Source organism: Manis javanica, chromosome 13, assembly GCF_040802235.1.
Source record: "Manis javanica isolate MJ-LG chromosome 13, MJ_LKY, whole genome shotgun sequence".
NCBI classification, from domain to species: domain Eukaryota; kingdom Metazoa; phylum Chordata; class Mammalia; order Pholidota; family Manidae; genus Manis; species Manis javanica.
The window spans coordinates 83,072,560-83,081,636 of NC_133168.1; the positions used below are offsets into that span (position 1 = coordinate 83,072,560).

General features: G+C 38.8%; 1 non-coding gene across 1 annotated transcript; it reads right to left on the reverse strand.

The window, feature by feature from the left end:
* Positions 1-5,451: 5,451 nt before the first annotated feature.
* On the reverse strand, positions 5,452-5,642 carry LOC140845902 (U2 spliceosomal RNA). Its single transcript, XR_012124802.1, has one exon. It is a non-coding gene; the product is annotated as a U2 spliceosomal RNA (small nuclear RNA).
* Between the last annotated feature and the right edge of the window lie 3,435 nt (positions 5,643-9,077).

The window sequence follows — 9,077 nt, forward strand, 5'->3', positions numbered from 1 at the left end:
AGGATTCTCACCTGGCTGTGGTTCACTAGCTCTCACTGCACAATTATGGGCATACATGACTGTTGACTCCATAAAAATAGCTCCGCCCAGTACTCTGGGCACAACATGGTGGCAGGGCTGCAAGGCTGCAGGAGAGCAGAGCAGAGGCTGTAGTGGTGGCAGCACCGAGAACAGAGGCCTGGAGGATGGCTGCATGGGACAACTTTGCAGACAGGCTCAGAGGACGGCTGTGTGGACAGAGGGTCCCAGAGGCAGAGACAGGCTTGCTGCACGCAGACTCGCTCTGAGTGAACGGGATTTTAGTGACTGTCCTGCCATCCAGAAATAAAGTTGGGTATAACCCTTTCACCCCAAGAACGTTTTGCTGTAAATTTCTTTGGTCACATTGAATCTATAGCAAACTTACCCAGGGCTGAAACCCATTGGCAAGACATCATCACTTTTGTAACACTGAAGTTAAAGGAAGTAGTGAGACACACTTTAACCAGGATATCATAGAAAAGGGAAGCTGATTTTTTCTGGCATAATTTCAATGCTAGGTTTTGAATGGAAGGGGTAGATGAGATATGATCCTGAATCTTACATAAAATTTAGAATTGTAGGCTATCTGGTAGGTATTTCTAAAACCTCTTTATTATAGGGATTGAAAGAAGATTCTCACGGGATAACTAAATAGAGGTTTTTGAGGTTTAATCAGAAGTTTGTTCCATTAGATACCATAAATAACCCCTTTATAACTGCTGCTTATCTGCTCTGGGAATTCACATAATTGGTTTTCTCCCTTGTAAGATAAATTCTAACTGAAATAAGCAGGTGATGAGAGGCAACAAAGGGCTAGGCAGTTTATTTGAGTACAATCCCGGTGAGGTTCACCAGTCTGAAATACAGGCTGGAGAAGTCGCCGCTAACCAGATAGGCAGGGAGTTTTTATAATCACAGGTCGGGGAGGGGAAAGTGGGCTGCTCCAGGGGTATGTGGGGAATTTTTTTATTGGCTCAGGGTCGGGTGATGGACAGCCAGAGGTCTCCTCCTTCTGGATGGAGGGTATCTGTATCCGGGGTTTGTCGGCACGTCACGGGACTGGAATCCAGGAAGAGCTGTCCATTCCTTCCTTATATGGCACAGAGCTATTTGGTGCTGTCTTTGTTCTGTTTGCGCTGTCATCACTTTCCTCCCTCCGGTGCCTCCAGCCTTACATCCCCCACCTTCTTCACCATCTCAGTCAGTCTCTCAGTGGTATATCCTCATCACCTCTCTTACCTCTTTAGTGATATCTGTGATATTTGTAAAACTTGCTCTGATTTCCCCACAAGATAAGTTCTCTAAGCTATGTCAAGGCATCACAGTGACACAACTGAGCTGCATAATTATATAATCTGTCATTTGGCTTAGACAATATATTAGATAATTTGGGGTAAACAATACCAGACCTTGATCTGCCACTTTGTAGCAGTGTATAAGTCAGTTCTTAATTGACTTACTAAGGTAATTATTCTTCTCTTTAAACAAAGGAACCTAGCTTGCAGAAAGATGTACTCTGTCAAATATTCAGGAGAATCAAATTTCCTGACTATTCCAAAGTCTTTACTACATCCTTCTTCAATTTCTTGGGAACTTCTGGCTTAGCTATAACCTAAAGCTGCCCTACAATTTCCTAAATATCCCTGCCTTGGATCTGCGTCCTAAGGCTTTTGCTGAAATACCAATTTGATGTTCTGGGAAGGGTCATGATTCATGTGACTAGAAACACAATGTCTCTCCATCATCATGTGCTCTTTCCTCTAAACTGAGCTTAGGAAAAAAAATTTCTGGTATAGTTTTATATTCCTCAACAATTTATTCCTTCCAAAAGTTTTTATCTCTCTTAAAGCAGGCCTTGTTAAAATACCAGTAAAAGGGAGACAGGATTGACAATTATGACATCTGAAACAAGAGATGAGTTTGACAGGGTTTTACCATTTGTTTAAACTTTTCAGCATGTTGGAGACATTTTGACTAAGGGTTTGGCTAAATCCCAATAATGTGCAGCTGAATTTAAGTTTTCAAAATCTGTACTAACTATGCATTATTTAGAAACTAATTTTTAAAAAGTTCTACTAGCAGCTGCACATTCTTTAGAGACTGTATAACCCTAAGCTCTTACCTAAGCCATGTCTCAGTGTTGACATGGGAGACATCACAGTCTAGATTTTGCCAGTTGGATCAGAACATTCCATAGTATTTAAAGTTTTTAAGCCATCGCTTCCTCCAAGGACATAGAGCTTATTATCAATAACTGCAACTCCAAACTTGAAACCTAAGGCTACTCATGGTGCTATTATGTTGCCAGCTGTTGGTCCTGAGGTCATATTTTTCAATTGTATGTTTACCTATTAAAGGGCTGTTGTGCCCAAAGTCGCGAATCCCAGAAGACCATCAAGGAGCCAACACCGATGCAAAAGCAAAGAGCCTTTATTCAAGCTAGCTCGAGCTCGAGATGCCAGAGAAAGAGAGCGAGTTTCAATACCACAAAGGTTTTATGGGGTTCTAGGGCAGTTGGTGGGGTGATGGTCGTGGCTCTGGCTGATTGGCTGGATCTAGGGATAGTTGGTGGGGTGATAGGTCGTGGCTCTGGTCAGTTGTCAGGGTCTAAAGGTGGTGGGTAGGCTCCTTGCTGACTGGAGAGGAGAGAGACCAAGCTCCGATTGGGTGAAATAGGATCCGGGTCCTGATTGGCTAAGGTAGGATCTGGGCCCCAATTGGCTGAAATAGAATCTGGGAGCTTGCCCTTTCAGGGCATATTGGACAAAGTTAAAAAAACACATGGATAAAAATGTTCACATTTTATTTATGTACCTATAATTTATAGCATACAATCAATGATTGCAACTCAAAGTAAAGCAAGTAGACCAGATGATTCTCCAACTTGGCAGGCAAGAGAAGGGTAATATTTTACCACTCCTGGATCCAAATGAGAGAGTGTGGGGAAGTTGGGGTTCCTCTGGCAGGATCCTCACTGAACTTAAACCACCTGATGATGTAACTGGCCTGTTGCTACGCTACCGCTTCCACACCTTTAGGCAAGAAGCTATTATGCTATACAGAGAGCTCGGCCCAGTGCTCTGGGCGGACGCAGAGACGCTAGTGCTCGACCTACTGCAGGGAGAACAAGCTGGGTAGTGAACCCTTTCACCCCCAAAGAACCTTTAGCTGTCAATTTCTTTGGTCACATTGAAGCCATAGGAAACTTGCCCAGGGCTGAAACCCATTGGCATGAAAAAGAGTCAGGATGAAATAGTTTATTTACTATATATGTCTTACACGCTCATAATGGCTTCTTTGGCTATACTATGCTACTGGTAGTACTAACACAGGTGGCAAACACAAAAAATTATCTTGGAATCTATCACTGACTTATTTACCCATCCACTATATTCATTCAATATATTATACATATTATTGTACCAATCAATATATTAATATGTGCCCTTTTAAAATTCAGCTTGGGGTTTGTGTGGGATTGAGGGGGTTAAAATATGATTCAAGTAATATAGAAATAAAATGTATAAGCACACATGACTTGATTGTTTTTCCGCCCCACTCTGATGTGTGATCAAGGACTGAGTGATGAGAACCAAAGCAGTTCTCATGGCTCGGAGCCACCTTCACACAGTTTTGGTATCCTTGAGAAGCGTCGCTTCCTTGGGCTAGACTCAAGGCCGGATAAGAATGTTCGAGTTCACTGTAAGTTCATTTGGTCAATAAATAGGAGTGCCTTTTCGGCATTGCTCTTGAGCTGTTACGCCTTGAGTCCCCTGGCTGGTCCTTTCCGGTCTTCAGATTCCTCCCTTATCCACGGGTCAGAGGTGGGAAGGGGACGGACAAGGTGTGTGTATGCTAAACTAAAATGCAAATGACTTAAGGAGCAGGAATGATAATTCCTTTTAAATGGGTCTTTCATGTTGATTCATAGAAAGTTTCATGATGGTGACACAAAGGATTATAATTAAGAATAAAATTAATTATTGATATTAAAATATGACATTGACTTATTACCTGCTTTATGTGTTAATAGTTCATATGCTATTCAATTACTGAAATACCAAGTTTACTACCATAGTATATTGTGAAAACTTTAGGGAATTTCATCCCAAACACACAAAGCCAACCATAGGAGTAAACAAAAGCAGCTTTCACTTGTTTTTCTACTGTGCGATTTGTGGAGAAAATATAATCTATTACTTATTATGAAAATATAGTTAACATCTAAAGCATCTCCACTGGCCAATTATAATGCTATGATAGGTGAGATCAAGTCAGTATTTAAGCAGGATAAATTTTACATTTATAGCTGCTTCTGAAAGTTTTTCTGTGCATAATGGATTAGAGGCAACTTTTCTTTTCTCTAATTTTAAGTCTTTTCTGGTGAATAGTACACTGTAAGTATTTATGTCCGAACACTTTGTATTTTCACAATAAATTTTGTGACTATACAGGCACTCATTTACCCTTTCTCTTTAATCCCTGCCTCTTTCACTGATAATGTGGATTTGGCTAAAGGCTGATTGACAGATCAGCAATTGCTATATTGACTACAGTTACTACTGAGAGATCAAATACCTTACGTAGCAGAGTATCTTTTCTAAACTCTAAATATCTCCAGGTGATATCATTAAAACTGGAGTATCTACAAACAGGCTCACCTCTGCTTTCACTCTGTCAACCATTCAGTTTTCTATTTTTATATCTTCACTTCCTCATTCCTTCACTTCACCTCCAAATCTGTCTTCTTACTCAGTCCTTCTCATTTTAAATTTTTGTTTTGAAGTCTTTTAATGAGTGGAATTTATCAAACAGCCAACGTAGATAAGGAAATGAAGGCAAGGCTGCACTATTAAGATTATAGAGATATTAATGGTGAAGTAATTAGGAAATTGTACAAAGCTGTATTAAATGTATCTAGCAGTCTTACACTTTGAAAGGATGTAGAGGTGTGTTTCATGCCAGGTTAATTTTTCCCAGACATTAGATTAAATATGGAAGATAAGTTTTTCCCACATCTTTTAATTGTATCTGTGAACATATATGACTGGTAATTCTGTATGATGAATTCCGAAGGTGCTTTTAAACCCATTTTCCACCTACACTATTGCTCCTACTAATAAAAATGTAAGTCATCTAGCTGGCTTGCTATGGCAGCTCTATATCTGATGGGGAAAGTTAAACTGGCTGGTTTTACTTACTTCTCTCCTTAACATCCACTTGAAAATTTTTCTGTGTAAATTGACCTTCTGCCCTAAAACACTGCAAAAACTTTCTCAATTCATTTCTAAGCCCCTCCTCAACCCTCACTTATGATCTATTCAAGAAGGAACAAAACCAAACAAACTTTTGTAGTATTGTTGGTAACATGATAGTTCCTGTAGTTGTGACTATGTCTGATTGATTTCCTCTATTTTTTTTTTTTTTTTTTCTTGGTGCACCGTTCCCGGAAGTACTGCAATACCAGGTCGATGCGTGGAGTGGACGGAGCAAGCTCCTATTCCATCTCCCTACTCCAAAAATCCATTTAATATATTGTCCTCGGATAGAGGACGTATCAGATATTAAACTGATAAGAACAGATACTACACTTGATCTTAGCCAAAAGGCCGAGAAGCGATGATGATTTCCTCTATTTTTAAAATGATTTAAAAATGAATAATTTGTCCCTTGCCATACCATCTCTCAGAGTTCATTGTTTTTAATAAATGAAAAGCTACTGATTACATTGTATGTATAAAAGCCCCAAGTTTACCATTTGACGATTAAGAAATTCTGTCTCTGAGATCACGCTGATGATTATTTTAAATGGTAGGAATCATAGTTAGCCCCAGCCACTTGTGTGATATCTATATTTAGCAACTAATTCCAAGTTACTTGTATGAGTCAGAGAGGAAATTAAAGACAGGAAGTGCTGCCTTTCCTAGACATTAAAGGTGAAAGTTCAAAAACTATCTTAAAAAGAAAGGTAAGTGAAACAACACAGTAAGAACAAACATATTTGCAGAAATTCTTTTTCAAAGATTTATGAAGGAGTGAAAATTGGTACATTCTAAAATGTAATGCTAATTTGTATAAATAAATGCTGCTTCAGTAATGTTTTTGTCATACTTAGGTCTTTTTCCTTTTTCCCTTTTTGTTCCTAAGTGCTCGTGCTGGTTCTTCCGCAGATTCTAAAACCCTCAAAGGGGGGAATCAGTTTCGTTGTTGTTACTCTCTCTTCTACTTAGTGACAATGCAGGAAAAATGAGCATAGGATTTGAGTGAGAACTCCATTTCTAGTCTTTCTAGGCGTTTGTCCTTGTGTTGCCTATCTAAACTGAAGAACCTTAGTTTCTTCTGCAAGATTAAACAATAAATGTATCTTATAGGCTTATTGTGAGGATTAAAAATAATGTTTGCAAAACACCAATGAAGGATCAGATACTCAAAAATTGTAGCTTTACTACTATTTTAGTTGTCTGCAACTTCCTACAGGGCCTTTTATGTCTCCATGCTACTGTAGGTACACAAAAAGTCTCAAAATCATGGCCTTACTTCCTTCCATATAAAACTGTGGTAATAGAGTCAAGGGACTGTGGGGTCACATTTGACTCATTTTCAGAAACTAATGAGTTATTAATACTTGTTACCATTTTCTGTAACAATAAAAAAAGAAAACAAACAAAACCAACCAACCATTTTCCACTTCTCGCGTTGCAAGTTAGGTTCTTTTTTTAATCAGAAACAAATAATGACTGTACTTGCATTTTGTATTTAGTACCACTTTAACTATCAAACAAGACACCTTTCAACATTTCGTTCTATTCAATAAAATGCAGTAAAATAAGTTGTCAGACTTGAAATTATAAGACTTTATTGTATTTGTTGTCTGAAGAATACTAGTTTTATGAGGTTACTCTACTACTTTGGAATTACATTTTCAAGTTCTTGTTTTATAGATTTGTGATTAATTGGCATTGCTTCCTGTATCACTTTCAATTTCCACATTAAAATTACAACTACACATATCAAAAGAAAGAATCAGTTTGTAGTAGCACAGAAATTTGAAGATTGCATCATTTTCTACAAGATGTCCAATGAAATTTTACATATGACTTGGAGAGTTTGAAGTAGTTTGATTTTATTTCCTAAACAGTCAACCTTTTTTGGTATCATTAATGTACAGTTACATGAGGAACATTATGTTTACTAGACTCCCCCCATCACCAAGTTCCCCCCACATACCCCATTACAGTCACTGTCCATCAGCATAATAAGATGCTGTATAATCACTACTTGTCTTCTCTGTGTTGTACAGCCCTCCACATGCCCCCCCCCAGATTATACATGCTTATCATAATGCCCCCATTCTTTCCCCCCGCCCTTATCCCTCCCTTCTCACCCATCCTCCCCATCCTCCCCAGTCCCTTTCCCTTTGTTAACTTAGTCCATTCTTGGGTTCTGTGATTCTGATGCTGTTTTGTTCCTTCGGTTTTCCTTTGTTCTTATACTCCACATATGAGTGAAATCATTTGGTACTTGTCTCTCTCCGCCTGGCTTATTTCACTGAGCATAATACCCTCTACCTCCATCCATATTGTTGCAAATGGTAGGATTTGTTTTCTTCTTATGGCTGAATAATACTCCATTGTGTATATGTACCACATCTTCTTTATCTACTGATAGACACTTAGGGTGCTTCCATTTCTTGGCTATTGTAAATAGTGCTGTGATAAACATAGGGGTGCATCTGTCTTTCAAACTGGGCTGCTGCATTCTTAGGGTAAATGCCTAGAAGTGGAATTCCTGGGTCAAGTGGTATTTCTATTTTATTTTTTTTGAGGAACCTCCATACAGCTTTCCACAATGGTTGAACTAATTTACATTCCCACCAGCAGTGTAGGAGTGTTCCCCTTTGTCCACAACCTGGCCAACATTTGTTGTTATTTGTCTTTTGGATGGTGGTGATCCTTACTGGTGTTAGGTGGTATCTTGTGGTTTTAATTTGCATTTCTCTGATGACTAGCAATGTGGAGCATCTTTTCATGTGTCTGCTGGCCATCTGAATTTCTTCTTTGGAGAACTGTCTGTTCAGATCCTTTGCCCATTTTTTAATTGGATTATTTGCTTTTTATTTGTTGAGGTGTGTGAGCTCTATATATTTTGGATGTCAACCCTTTATCAGATCTGTCATTTGTGAATATATTCTCCCATAGCGTAGGATGCCTTATTCTATTGATGTTGTCCTTTGCTGTCCAACAGATTTTCAGCTTGATATAGTCCCACTTACTCATTTTTGCTTTTGTTTCCCATGATGGTGGAGATATGTTCATGAAGTTGCTCATGTTTATGTCCAAGAGATTTTTCCCGATGTTTTTTTCTGAGAGTTTTATGGTCTCACAACTTACTTTCAGGTCTTTGATCCATTTTGAGTTTACTTTTGTGTATGGGGTTAGGCAGTGATCCAGTTTCATTCTCTTACATGTAGCTGTCCGGTTTTGCCAACACCAGCTGTTGAAGAGGCTGTCATTTCCCCATTGTATGTCCACGGCTCCTTTATCGTATATTAATTGACCATATATGTTTGGGTTAACATCTGGACTCTGTTGTGTTCCACCAGTCTGTGGGTCTGTTCTTGTGCAAGTACCAAATTATCTTGATTACCGTGGCTTTATAGTAGAGCTTAAGTTAGGAAGTGAGATTCCCCCCTGCTTTATTCTTCCTTAGGCTTGCTTTGGCTATTTTGTGTCTTTTGTGGTGCCGTATGAATTTTAACACTATTCCAGTTCGTTGAAGAAAGCTGTTGGTATTTTGATAGGGATAGCATTGAATCTGTAGATTGCTTTAGGCAGGATGGCCATGTTGACAATATTAATTCTTCCTATCCAAGAGCATGGTATGAATTTCCATTTGTTAGTGTGCTCTTTAATTTCTTCTAAGAGTGTCTTATAGTTTTCAGGATATAGGTCTTTCACTCCCTTGGTTAGGTTTATTCCTAGGTATTTTATTCTTTTTGGTGCAATTGTGAATGGAAGTTTTCCTGATTTCTCTTTCTACTAGTTCATTGTTAGTGT